At 40.1% G+C, this 14,967-nt stretch overlaps 1 protein-coding gene across 7 annotated transcripts in view; it reads left to right on the top strand.

Annotated features, from left to right (window-relative positions):
* Positions 1–14,967, top strand: part of SLC35F5 (solute carrier family 35 member F5) — a 575,369-nt gene that overhangs the window by 102,765 nt on the left and 457,637 nt on the right. For 3 of the 7 annotated variants that reach the window (XM_069224686.1, XM_069224688.1, XM_069224687.1), the window contains one exon: positions 7,249–7,334. The exons of the other annotated variants lie outside the window; for them this stretch is intronic. The gene's annotated coding sequence lies outside the window, so the exon portion shown is untranslated. The remainder of the gene's footprint in view (positions 1–7,248; positions 7,335–14,967) is intronic. 7 annotated transcript variants of the gene reach the window in all.

The following is a 14,967-nucleotide window of genomic DNA, read 5'->3' as shown; positions in this document are numbered from 1 at the left end:
TTGATAATAATAAGCAGTCTGCTTCAGCAAGGGGACACCATCAGGTATGTCATCAGAAGAATCGGGCCTAACATCAGCTAAACCCACGCTGCCAATATGACTCGAACCATCAGCAGGAACTCTGAAATCTAACGACTTCAATCTCTCTAACTAAAATCTGCAATCTGACTCATGGAATCTGAATCTAGAAAATCCTACCCAAGGTTGTTATACTGATCTTCAATAAGCATGTGATTGGTCAGTTCATGGGGTGGTTACGTTTCAGCCGATAGAAGTTTTAATTGCTAGCCTAAAATACTACATCATCGTATTAACCAGGATATGTTCTCAACAGTAACTTTTCCTCTTCCGTCTGGTCTGTAGCTCCATTGTTCCATCTCGTCTAAACTTCTCTTCTCAGGAAGAAACTTTCTCACTTGTATCTTTTACTTCCATCCTCGAGGAAGAAACCATTTATTAGTAACATTCTCAAACAATAGAACACTCAGCTTATTCAAGAATTAAGTTAAACATGACCTTGTAAGACATAATGCAGCAACCCACTAGGGGTTGCTGTGGACACATCTATTAGCGCATCAAATACACTTTTATGTAAACATTGAATCATGGAAAATGACTGCAACATTTAATTAGACTTTTGCTCAGTTGGGAACAGAAATTAAATGTGGCGACCTTTTTCAAAAGTCACCCTTTTTCACATGTTAATTCTTTATGCATTTAGTATACCAAAATCATCCAAAATTCACACTCTCACACAGGCAAATATTACCAGTTCAAAGTCCTTCCAACCGGGGTCTAGCGGTAGTAGCAGCACATTTGCGCAGACAAAACATCCATGCCTTTACATATCTAGACTACTGGCTTATGAAAGCCAGCACTCTCCCACTACGTCTCCATCACATCCAAACTACCACAGACTTTCTACATCAGCTAGTCTTCACCATCAGTTTCCAGAAATCTCATCTTCAGCCTCTGCAGATTCAGCCTTTTCTAGGAGCTATTCTTAACACACAGCTGGGATTAGAGTGTCCCAATGCAGTATGACTACGGAGTTGTCGAATGCAACTATTCTGTTTCCAAGCCAACCAACAGGTCACAGTCAGAACGGTCTTGAGACATCTGCATTTATAGCTTCATGCTTTGCAATAGTGCCAGATGCACAACTGCACATATGTCCACTGCAGGAAAGTTTGTCATAACAATGGTCTAAGTCACAGGGTCAGTTGGATGTTCTATTGTTAATAGACAACCGCAATCATCGCTGTCTGCAGTGTGCGGCCTTTCCTCAAGCCTGTTCATCAAACCCTTCTGACAACGGACTCATCACAGACTGGGTGGAGTGCTCCCCTTCACAATCACATAGTCCATGGTAGCTGGGATACCAAACACCACTTACCTATAGCTTCTAGCTGATCACCTAGCATTGAAAGCATTCACTCTTCACCTGTTGAAAGCATTCACTTTTCACCTGATAGGCAAAGTTGTCTTGATCCTGGATGGACAACATGACAATGCTAATGCAGGTGTTTTAACAAAGATATTAATGAGTATTCATGTATTATGAGTAATAGATTTGCATAGAAAATGTAATAACATAGAAAAAATAATGCACGCATTTGAAAATGTGATCACAATGAGTAGCTGCCAGTGTTCACGAAGTGTACTTAATAATGGGTTATTAATATGAAATGTTGAGCATATTAAGGGATACTCATTATGTATTAGCTTTATTAATTATAGGCCTTAACTTAGTGGAGGTATTGGCCTAGTTTCATGGCCTCATGTCAAGCTGCATTTCTTGCACGTTTAATAAAATGGCTGTCTTAGAGAATTAAACTGTGATTTTCCACTGTACTGTCTTAATGTGCTTGTAGCTAAAAGTCTTACTCATAAGAACCGACTGCTAGAAGATTCTGTTCTTGCTAAATGTAACATTATGAATGTAATGTGTGAAAGACTGGCTTTCTCAGGAGGAGAACAATGGAGAAATTGACTTAAGAATAAGCTGCAACAATCGAGTTACCTGAGGAGCCGGATGATGAGGACATTACAAGAGGAGCCAATCAGCAACATGTGGACAGAGTAGTGGTAGAATTCATAGATTTGAAGTTTTAGTTTTATTGGACAAAGTGTGAACATGCGATCCCTTGACCAATATGGACTTGGGAATTAGTTTTAGGGAATTTAACTTAACTGGACTGCACTGAGAGGAGACATCGCCATTCTCACCATTCTTATTCTAGAGGGTTTACCTCTATTCTTTCGAATTGCTCAAAGACTTTGCCCTTTCCGAACTTTAATGCTGAATCCTGAATCCTTGCTGACCAGACAGATGTCCTGAGGACGAAGACTGACGCTTCTTGCCAATCCATACTGGGGATAGGTAGTATGAATTAGATTGTCAATTATATTGTCTATTTGCTTTTTCTTTCTAGGTACCAACTGCACTATTTTGATATAGCCGTAGCTAGTTGTTTTCCAGATTTGTGTTTAATAAATTGTTTTGCATGAAGCCCAACATGCTGGTGCTAATCTGGTGTAAGTTAAGGTTCTCACTAATGAAATTCGATATAGGGAATAACATTTGAGGTCTTTTCTTTGCTGAAACTAAATGCATGTGATATAGTTGGCACAATTATTCTTGTTATTGATTTGCACTGTGATCTTAGAATGTGTAGTAGCTCAAGCCTTGATTAGATTATGCTACTTTTGCCGCTCTAGACAGCCAGTGTTGTTTATGTATGTTTATCATTTGATTTTGGTATTAATTTACGTGACGTTAGCATTGTTAATATACGGAAAAAATACTCCAACTTTTACTAAAAGGTGTGGTTATTCATGACTGTAAGGTCATGGTGTGTGACAATTACTGTCTCCCTTGTTTATTAATGTCATTGATTATCGTTGATTATTGATTGGTTATTGATTGTTGATCTGCCTGTACTGGATCTATGGTGGGAACATCTTAATTGTGAGTCAAAAGGTTGATTGACCTATTTGCGTCCCCTTGTAAGTTTACTTATTAAGGTCAGACTCGCTAACCTCATCAATGTAGTATTTACAAAAATAGGGGGTGGGGACACATTCTCTACAGTTATCTTGCCTATTGTAGACAATCTGGCGTTGGGCTCTACATCCCAAATCCATCGGTTAGCATAACATCTTCAGGAACACACAACAATTTTGTCGACCATCTCAGCAGGATGAGGCAACAAGTCCATGAGTCGGAACTCCACCCAGAAGTTCTTCTCCCCTACTTTCAAAATTGAGAGTTTGCAGACATAGATCTGTTCACAACAGCGGAAAATGCAAAATGCCCACATTTCGCCTACAGTTGCCACACCCTAATCCAAAGGCAATGCTCTATGGATGAACTGGTCAGGGATATTTGCCGACACTTTTCCGCCTCTCCCTCTACTTCTCTTTCTGGTTTGGAAGCTCAGGCAGACATCCCTCTCACTAATACTGGGGGCCTGCAAATGGGCCCAGCAGCCCTGGTTCATCACCCTCCTTGAACTATCAGTAGTTCCTTGAGAAGCTTCCCCTCAACCCGGACCTTCTCACTCAGAAACATGGAGAAATCCGGCATCCAAATTCCAAGGAACTAAATCTAGCAAAATGGCTCCTCATGTTAAAGAGTTTTGCTATCTTAGCTTGCTACAAGAATATATGGCCATTCTTAAGGAAGCACGCAAACCCACCACTTGAGCATGCTATGCAGTAAAAAGATTCCACCAAAGACTCCTGGTACTCACAAGACTCATCGGCCCCATTTGAACCTCTACACTCATGCCTCTTCAATTATTAACTTGGAAAGTAGAATTCTTAGTCCAATCACTTCACTTAAGTGTGTTAGTGAGCTCCAAGCTTTAACCTTAGAAGAACCTTTCCTTCCAAATGCACAGATATAAGTTGGTTCTTTGTACAATCCTAAATCCCTACCTAAGGTTGTGTCTCAATTTCATCTCATCAAATTTGTCAAATTGTCAGTCTTTTTCCCTCAACCAGACTCTGTTGTGGCGAGAGCTATTCAACACTAGATGTTAACAGAGCACTTATGTTAAATATGGATAGAACTAATCTTGGTCTTTTTAGGAAATATTCTCATAGGTGACATAAGTAAAGCAGCTACATGGTCCACGCTCCACACTGTCACCAAACGTTATTGTATGGATGTTTTAGCACACCAACAAGCCAGTGTAGGACAGACAGTGCCACTTACACTTAACCAAACAATGGCAACACCAATAGGTTAGCCACCGCTTTTAGAGGGCACTGCTTTACAGTCGGTGCAGAATATGTGTATTTACAACCACAATACCATCAAACGGAAAATGTTACTTACCCAGTAAGCATATGTGGCCTGTAGTGCTGTAGATTCAATGCGCCCGCCCTCCTCCGCGGACACCTGTGGCCATTGTGGTTAATTTGATCTTCATTTATATTTTCATGGACATCTCTTTATTCACTCCATCCACACCCGCTAGTGGGAAAACAATCTAACAATGGAATCGATGCCCATGCGCATTACCAGCAAGAGGAGGAGTCACTATACCTTGTGACTCGAAAGACTTTTCAAGGAAAAACAACTTTAACACTTCCGGACCAAACACTAGAAGGCAAGAGAAGGCAGAGCATGTGTATCTACAGCACTACATCCCACAAACAGATGCTTACTGGGTAAGTAACATTTTCCTTAAGGTTCAATAATGCAAAGCCTTTGTTATTAGGGTGAGCGCTCTAAATATGTGTTGTAAGCTCTTGCTGCACTATTGACAGTGGTTCCAGTAAAAAAATGTGTACACACGTTTGCTTAGTTTAACAAAATGAGGATATGTATAATGCTCCCACAGTGCTTTGATTAAATGCATATACTTGCAGAAGCTTAAAAGCAAGATTGGTGATTCTTTGCTTTCAAAACAACATGTTATTGTCAAAGTTTAGAATACCATTTAGTTGAAGCACTGTTTAGTACAATTTGTTGATGCATCCTAGTATTTACAAAATATATTATATTCATAATGGAAAATCAATGTAATCAGTTTCAACAAGATTATGGGAAACATGAAAATAAACAAGCATTGTCAAAGCGAATAGGACCGACATTGGTGACCTGTTTTTAGTTTTTGTCAATACATGTCTCGTTTTCACATGACTTTTGTAGAACTTTGTTGTGGGAGGTGCTGGGCCCTCACAATTGTCAGAAACCTTGGCAAAAATGTTTTTTCTTCTCAGAGTAGTTTGTGGCACCAAACAAAACTACTTTGTGTGCCGATGTGCTCCTTGTGAAAGAGCAGATTGATATCGCTCTCAGTTTAACCAAGCCAACAGATGGCTAGAGACAGAGAAATAATTTTATTAAAAACAAAAGGTCTTAATCAACACCAGACCAAATTAGGGGCCCAATTCTTAAAGAAAGTTGCAGAAGTGCACTCATTGTATATGACATTGCATTAGTGCAGATTTATGTATTTCATGAATTCACAAGAATTTACAGACGTAGACCAGGAATTCGTACTCCTAGAAAATATTTGTGAACTGTACCTTAGCATTAACAACAATGCAAAAATCTGTTGAGTATTTACAAGTTCACTTTCGCTCAGACTACTTTTTTCCCCAACCGTGGAAGAAGTTTTATTTTGACCCTTGTCAGGAGTACATTTCCAACCTTTCTCAGTATGGGAAAACACTAGAGAAGACCTTTGATAACCCTTAAAACATGCAAGTTTTAATATTTAACAAGGTGGGCTGAGATAATGCTGATATTCCTGGAAAGGTGGAAAGATGCTAATTGTTTTTTGTAATTTAGGGTGTGGGAAATGAGGGGTGGCGAGAGGGTTGTGAGTTCGGTGGAAAGACACCAGATGCTGAAGGGAGGTGAGGCTTTGTTGTGTATGGCCCCCCTGACTCCTCTGCCCCTTTGTTGCTATGGAAAATAAGAGCATGTTAATTGTGGGACCATAGATGACATAAAAGTGTAGATGGGTAACCGTGAGTAAGAGATGCTTTTCACCTAGTTGTTCTGACTGACATTGACAACTCGACCTTCGGCTTTGTTGCCTAATTAATGTCACTCAGCGACCCTTGTGAAAAATATGACCCGTATTCTCTGTTACTCATGTATAATTATATATGTGGATCCCATAGCTATCCACTGTCGTGGACAGGGTTTTCAAAAAGCTCTTAATTTGCATCAAGCTGAGGATTTGCATTGCACAGTCTTGAGCAGAGTTTTTTTCACTCATGCAGTATGGCTGTTTCAATAAAATAGCTGTAATTTGAACCACCCCTCACACATATTTAATTTATTAGGTCCTAAGTATTTCACTGCTAGAGAGACTTGCAAATCTCTTTGAAGAGCCCACTGTGTTGAAGTTTGGAAGACTATAGTGAGGAAGAATCCAGTTATGAAGCATGCCACTTAGGCTGGTAATGGCCTTAGTCCTTTTTTCGGGAACACCCCAACTAAGATTTGACTATTCTGTGGGAACCTACTCAGTGTTAGAAGAACCCAGTAAAGTGTATTTCATTGATGCCCTGGTAACTTTTGTGATAGATGTACTGCAATTGTGTCACATCAGTGAGAAACACAGATTGTTTCCCTCTGCTGTGCATTAACAGTGCTCTGTTCTGGAGCTGGAGCCCATGTTTGTTTCTGTGTTTAAAAAAAATCAGTTTGAGAATCATGTTTACAAAAGTGGAGGTGTTCTGAACTTATATACAACATAATATTGTAGAGTCTGAATAAAGGGATATGTTTCCCCTCACGACCCTGAGTGGCGTAATGGAATGTCTTTGAGAACCCTTAGGTGAAAGACATCTCAGTTATTCACAATAGTTGTCTGTAATCCTGTTTATTATTTTATGTGTCTTCTAGTTACTATTATACAAAGCTCAATGGTGTGTGATCATTGCCCTTCCATTACTATTACTCCATATTCTTTCTATGTCTTAGCAACTCACACAGTCTAAAATTCAGGGTAAGCTGGCAGTGCAAGCTGTGAAACATTTTCTCTATCCTTGAATCATCAACACAACACAAAATTTCACATTCTTTCAGAGAGACAAAGGCATCTCAAATCTAAATGGACCTAGATTATTGAAGTGGTGTGAATATAAGGGCTACTGGGGTGGGGCTGACTAAGCTGTTGTAAGGTGTTTTTTTTTGTGTGCGCCACCTGCTTTAAAACAACTACCTAAATTAAATTGTTAAGTTTTAGTAAATAATATATATTTTTTTTAAAACAGTCATTCACTCTGAAATTACGTGTTTAAGGAAGATATTTAATTCTCAGATCCTCAAACCATTGTGCCATTGGGAACTTGCTATTACGGTAAGTGGCTTAATGTTTACCCTGATAATTGTTTTCTCTTTCCAAATCTCTTACCTGTTTCATGTGTTTTTTTATTTTTTTATTTTACAAAAGGCGATGCTCTTTTATGGGCCACGCCTAGTATAAAAAAAATAAAAAAAATCCACAAAATCTCTGTTTCATAATTTAAAGATTATCAGTTATTGATCAATGTTAAAGTTTGACTTATTTATTGAAAATTTGTAACACTGCCAGAGAGATTGAGGAAATACTACTCTATTAGTATGTGATCTTTTCTACCTCATTTTTGATTATTAGCACACCACATTTTTGATGGGTGTGCTTTTTCCTTTAAGCTCCTTCTATGTAAGATCCACTAGACTTCAGTCTTCTGATTTAATTATACGTTTGAATAGGTGGACAAACTACATATGTCTGGAAAAAAACAGCTTATTTCACTTTATCGGCCCCAAGAAGTATGACATATTTCTTGGGACCAACATTGGGCATATTCATATGAAAGCAGGTAATACTCCAGTGGAGGATTCACAGGGGGAAAGTACACATACACTGCTTCAGGGTTGCAGGCTCCACCTCACGTGAGTCAGGGCCGTACCCCACACTTGAAAAAGCATAGGGGAACAAAACCAAGTTTCCACATTTTTGGCAGTTGTGAAAATGTTTGGTCAGTTGGTTCCACTGGCATTTTTTGGTCTGGCTTACAGACCGCTTTAATTGTTATGTTTCCCAAAAAATACATAGTAAAAATACTTGCATATAGCTATATACTAGGGTTTTTGGGCAGCTCCTTTTCTCCTTTGATCTGTTAAAGTGTCATTGTCAGAAATTAGTCCCCTTGACTGTCGGGGTTGGTGGGCGACACTGCCTTCATTTCTGCTTTAATTTCATGTTTTTTTTTTTTTATTTAGTTTTGCGGTGGTCATTTTATTTCCCCCTCTTATTTGGAAAGTACCAAAATAATATTACCAATTAATTATAGCGCATATCATGCTACATTGGAAATGAACATAATGTTAAATAGAAAATATATAATAAAAATGATAATTACTCATCAGCCAGCCATGTTCAGCTGAAGATTAAACCATTCAAAATGTTGACTCCATGTGAACATGAAGTATCGTCACCCCTTAACACCTTTCTTTTAATGTATGGCCACGTCCAACTCATGAGCATTCCGAAGTGTCATCTACAACTGTTCAACCATGCATGGGACACTACTAATCCAGTGCATTTTTATTCATAAGCATGCATTCATATGGTAGTTAAAAAAAAAAAAAAGCGAGTGCAGGTAGCAAATATATTTACGTCCCTTGCATCTTCTAAAACTCACCAAGAACGATTTGAATCGTTTATCATCTCCCATTTGAAAAATTTCAAGGGGGTTTGGTGCAATTTATGTATTACCTTAAAATGTTGAAGTTTTGGATTGAGTCTTCAAAAATACCATGGCCATAGAATGAGACAGCACCTCCTTCTGTGGTCCACAGTTCGGTCATGGTTCTGAGGCTGTCATCTTTAGTAGTCAAAAATAATTTATACAGGGTTCATATAGCGGAGAGCTCAAACCCACCCCTTCGAATTTCTGTCAATGATCCTTATCCATGCTGATTTCTCCATGAGTAGTTTAAATCAAGAAAACCCTAATTTGTATATACTCAAAAAAACGAACCCTGATAATATCATATACTGCCTCTACTTATCTAAATGATTCAGTAGCAGTTGGGTCTCATCCTGAGAACCAAGTGCAACTAAGCCATTACAAGGCCAAATATTGCAAAACTGATCCCAAAAATAATTTGGTACCAAAGACTTCCCACCCTCCCCCCTGCCTCTTTAAAGTTGGTAGATTGTGATACCTATGTTTTCCTAAACATCATACACAATGCTTTCAGTACAGTAACAATGCATTGAATATTCTTAAACTCCACTCTTTTTTAATAATTTGCATCAGTGAATATGAGAAAACCACTAGAGGAAGACATACCGAAACAGAAATGGAATATAGACGGTTGGTCATTCCCAGTGAAAGGAGTGGATAAAGTTGCATTCCTTTCTCTAAACCAGCCCACAAATAATATTAAAAGTTGTGAAATTCTCAACCGTCCTTGGATAGAAACAGTTGCATAAACCTAATGGCGCGTCTAGTGTTTTCCCTTCCACCAAAACATATCTATGGAAGACACCAACATATGAAAAAAAAGAATTTGGCACAAACAGTGGGATTTAATAAAATAAAAATAAACTTCAGGAAAAATGAGTGAATTCCTCAGTATTGCAGCACCCAATCATGCTAATGGAAAGAGTATGCCAGTCCTTAAGGAGGCCTTCATAATTCCTTTTCCTCATCAAGGTCACCTTGCAAATAATTTTCACTCCAAGATGTACTATTTCATTGACGATCTAATCACCTCATAATCTTGTCATAATTGTTTGTTTTTTAGCTTTTAGAATGTTTAAATGATACCCATATACAATTCTAAAATGTATTTCTCATATTCAGAAGCTGCTAAAACATTTTTAACTGAAGGTTTACCAAACACAAACTTATGAGCAAAATATGACGGGTTGGATGGTTAAATTCAACAGGTATGATATTTTCCTTTTGCTAATCCACCTTACTTTGGGGTCCAAATAGACCACAAATAAAGTAAGAGACAAGATTCCACTAACATATACAGACTCAGAAGCCATACCCTTTGTTATATGCTTAGTGCATGGTGCAGCATTTAGCACTTGTACCCAACAGATAAATGTTAACCAAACCCCTATTTTCTAGAACCACTCAAAGATGCTACACGGAGACCCTGTGAGAAATCATCTTTGCTACTAAAAGGATCCTACTGACCTCCCTCCTCTAGACATTTGCTAAATAAAGTTAAGGCCATATTACCATGTGTCATTGGATTTCAGCCAGGTACAAAGCCGTACTTCCATTGCTAAACAGTTCTCCTAATTACTATATCAAGCCTCATAGCCAAGGTATTTTAATTCCCTTGCCTCAGAATTAATGAAGAGCACAGGTTGGTATGGTGCTGTTCTCATATTTCGGCTTTACTTTCTTAAAAGTATTTAATAACAGTGGCACACGTGTACCAGTGGAGGGAATCAATGACTTTTCATAACGTTGGGGCTAACATAAAGGTCATATAAAGCTCAGTTGACATGGAGTCCTCCCCATTCGCTTTCCTAAGGGGAGCACATCATTGCTGTCTAAACCTTATTAGGGAAATGAGAGGTTTTCGTTCAGCAGACCCAGCAGACACATGTGCTCTCTGAAGGTAAGATGTCAGTTAGTGCCAGCTCACAGTTTGATCCAACCTCAGTAAGTGAACAGTACATGTGGTCATTGTATAATTTTTGATAAAGTCATTTAAATTGTGCTAGTATCTCTGTTGGGGCAGATGCTGGTTTTCAGTATAATCCTTGATGGACTGTATTCTTCCCAGTGGTTAATATAATTCGGTGGTTAGAGGTGAGGTACAGTGGCTTTCTTTTTTGGGAACCAACACTTACTTTTCCTCATGAGACTTTGTCCCAAAGCAAGAGAAAGAAAAGCCCAGAAAAGAAGAGCAAGACTTAGATGGAAATATAGTAACAAAAGAAGAAATCGGAGATAAAAAGAATCTGAAAGACTGACATAAAGGGGCAGGGAGTGTATTGTGGGGGAAGAAAGAGGCGTGAGATGGAATCAAGGCCATGCAGCCTTGGTACGACAATCCTGACACCGGTCGAGGTCAACTGTAGGCTTCTGAGAACAACATAGGGTATTGCAACCTTTTTATTTACAAAATAAGCACTGATTCGCTTAAACTGCTGTCCTACCTAATTTTATTTGGAAGTATTTAACCAGTCAACGTGCTGTATTGATGAACATTCTGTAACTCAATATAAAATTCAGCTCTTTCTTGCAAATGCCATAATAAACATGCCTTTCAAGATACACATTGGAGATGGTAATTATGCTTCCATCCATCCTTGTTTCTAATAATTACACTCCTCCACTCCCCAAACCAAGTAGCAATGACAGCATTTAATCCCTTCCACTTTCTCAATATGTTTTTGAGTTTGCAAGCAAACCCGCCTCCAGTATCCTTTACCACCCTCTGCAGCACAAACTTAATCAGCTCCATCAAGAGTATTGCACTTTTAGGTATTCTAGAAGGACATATGCTGCACATGTTAGAATTAGAGCTATAAAATACTCTTTGCCTCTGATCTTCCTTACAGTCAAACACAAGTCTTTGGTAACACAGTAACCAAATACTATCCTAGCCCCTTGCTTGTAGGGCAACCTTTCCAAGTAACTGTGTCTTTATTTAACATCAGAAGTCTAGTCAAGAATTCTACCAGATATTCACATACATATTTTATAGGCAATTGCTGCATGATATTTGTGTACTCATGTATATATTGTGTCTATATCATTATTTAGTTTGTTTTATCGAGTTTGGCAGTGTCCGGTATCATAGCGATAACAAATTGACAATGGAGGTCTCATCCTTCATTTTGTTTTTTAAGGTTCTCAAACCTGCCCTTCCAAAGTACAGGAAGACAGGATTGTTGAACAGTCTGTGGTGCTACGCGTTGAAAATCTACAATTAATGGGCTAATCTGTTATTAATGAAGTGTGGTGCCAATTAACAGGTCTGAAAAAAGCCAATAGGCAAACGATTGCTAGGCTTCTGCTTTTTTCCAAAAGTTCCGTCATATCCCAGTCGATGAATGAACCAAGATGCTTTGTGGAAGGCCACATGCTTTGAGATTTCAGTTGCTAAGCCTTGGTTCAAATTCTCCTCCTTTTAATTCCAATATACATGTGTGGTTCAGAGTATTGAAATAGGGAATCAGGTTTCTGGAGCTTCTTGCAACTTTAGGGATCCAGACAATATGAAGATTTGATCTTCTAAAACTGTTCTCAAAATCATTTTTTGAGCACGATCCTGATCACTTTCTCAATTCAGCATTTCAGGTTCATCAGTTGCCTTCCAGATCTTCTGCTTTTGCCTCCACCTTTGAGAGGTGGTCTGCTGAATTCTACATTCTTTGAGCTATTTATTCGAGCTTCTGTTCATTTCACAAACGTCCCCCTCTGTATTCTTCTGAAAGTCATTGGTCTTTTGAACTGTTGTTGGTCTTTGATGCAGAATTTCTGAGAGGCAACGTCTGCTACAGTTCTCACTAAGGAACAGTCATTCATTTCCTTCTCTAGGAAACTTCACATGTGGCATATTAATTGCATTAGTTTTGAAGTTTATTAGAGGTATTGGGCATGTCGTCAAGTTTATACTAACTCTCTTGTCACTTATACATCGCTCCTCCCCATTTACTGGCTCTACAGTATTGGTGCATGGACCCACGACTAATGGTACCAAAACTGCCCCATCACCTTTAAATGATGGCTTACTTGATAAATCAATCATTAGCACTACGGTTTTCTCTTGAGTTTCTCTGTCAGCAAACACCTACGGACAAAAGCTGCTACTCTCAACAATAAACATATTACTCCCATCTAGTTTGTCTTCTTTGACCTTACCAAGCCCTCTATAGGAGCAATTCTCAAGGAGGAGATCAGATATAATTAGGCCGATCTGCCCCCGGGGGGGGCAGAAACCACTAGACACCAGGGATATATACATTTTTTAATTTAATTTATGTTTTTATGTATGGGTAGCGACCCCTTAGGCAAGGGTCAAATTGTATTTAGGCAATTTCTGCCTCCCTTGGGGGCAGATTGGCCTATTTTTGTTAGGCCAATCTGATCCCAAGGGGGGCAGAAACCACTAGACACCAGGGATTGGTGTGTGTGTGTGTGTGTTTTGTTCAGGGGCAGCCCCTTGGGCAAGGGTCGCTGTCTATGGGGCTATTACGATCGGCCTATTTTTGGAAGGCCCATCTGCCCCAAGCGGAGCAGAAAGCCCACTAGAGACCAGGGAAGATTTTTTTTTTTTTTCAGAATAAGAGGGTGGGAATATGGCCACACCCCCACCCCAAATAAATGGGTCCAAAGTTGTTCTGCCCACCAGTGGGCAGTTTGGGCAATTACTCCCGATCCACACCGGGGGGGGAGAGCAAAACATCTACTAGATGCCGGGGAATTAAAAAACAAAAATTGTGGGGTACTGGCTACCAACTAGTATGAGCCTGGTTATGTCCCCACCCCAACTGAAGGGGGTAACAGTCTTTCAGCTCTCCCCCGCACACTAAAACATCTTATCCCACGGCAAGCAAGAGGATATTTGATTATTTTGGGTTTTGATTTTACATTTGGGCCATGAGGGCTTGGTAACTCTCAAAATCGTCCCACTTGGAATGGTGAGGGCTGCACTTTTTGGACTTTGGTACCCTGCCTTGTAGAAAAATCCACAAGACCTAGACACATCTGAAAACTAAACATCTGGTTGATTCCAGGGTGGTGTGCTTCACATGCACCCCGCACTGTTTTCTTACCCACAATGCCCTGCAAATCTCCAACTTTGCTGGAAATCACACATTTTCCCCACATTTTTGTGAAGTAACCTTCCGGAATCTGCAGGAATCCACAAACTTCCTACCACCCAACACTGGCTCATCTATACCGATATAAATTCAGCTGCACTTGTCAGCCTAAAAATATTCTTTTTCAAACTGCCCTTTTGGACCCTGTAAGGAAATGTCTCCCTATTGCAATTACCCCCCACTTTTTGCCTGATACTGATGCTGACTTGACTGAGAAGTGTGCTGGGACCCTGATAACCAGGCCCCAGCACCAGTGTTCTTTCACCTAAAATGTACCATTGTCTCCACAATTGGCACAACCCTGGCACCCAGGTAAGTCCCTTGTAACTGGTACCAAGGGCCCTGATGCCAGGGAAGGTCTCTAAGGGCTGCAGCATGTCTTATGCCACCCTAGGGACCCCTCACTCAGCACAGACACACTGCTTGCCAGCTTGTGTGTGCTGGTGTGGAGAAAATGACTAAGTCGACTTGGCACTCCCCTCAGGGTGCCATGCCAACCTCACACTGCCTGTGGCATAGGTAAGTCACCCCTCTAGCAGGCCTTACAGCCCTAAGGCTGGGTGCACTATACCACAGGTGAGGGCATAGGTGCATGAGCACTATGCCCCTACAGTGTCTAAGCAAAACCTTAGACATTGTAAGTGCAGGGTAGCCATAAGAGTATATGGTCTGGGAGTCTGTCAAAAACGAGCTCCACAGCTCCATAATGGCTACACTGAATACTGGGAAGTTTGGTATCAAACTTCTCAGAATAATAAACCCACACTGATGCCAGTGTTGGATTTATTAAAAAATGCACACAGAGGGCTTCTTAGAGATGCCCCCTGTATTTTACCCAATTGTTCAGTGCAGGACTGACTGGTCTGTGCCAGCCTGCTGCTGAGAGATGAGTTTCTGACCCCATGTGGTGAGGGCCTTTGTGCTCTCTGAGGACAGAAACAAAAGCCTGCTCTGGGTGGAGGTGCTTCACACCTCCCCCCTGCAGGAACTGTAACACCTAGCAGTGAGCCTCAAAGGCTCAGACTTTGTGCTACAGTGCCCCAGGGCACTCCAGCTAGTGGAGATGCCCGCCCCCTGGACACAGCCCCCACTTTTGGCGGCAAGTCCAGGGGAGATAATGAGAAAAACAAGGAGGAGT

This window comes from Pleurodeles waltl, chromosome 3_1 (genome assembly GCF_031143425.1).
Source record: "Pleurodeles waltl isolate 20211129_DDA chromosome 3_1, aPleWal1.hap1.20221129, whole genome shotgun sequence".
Classification (NCBI taxonomy): Eukaryota; Metazoa; Chordata; class Amphibia; order Caudata; family Salamandridae; genus Pleurodeles; species Pleurodeles waltl.
Note: the sequence above shows the minus strand (reverse complement) of the source record. Positions and strands in the feature narration are given on the sequence as shown.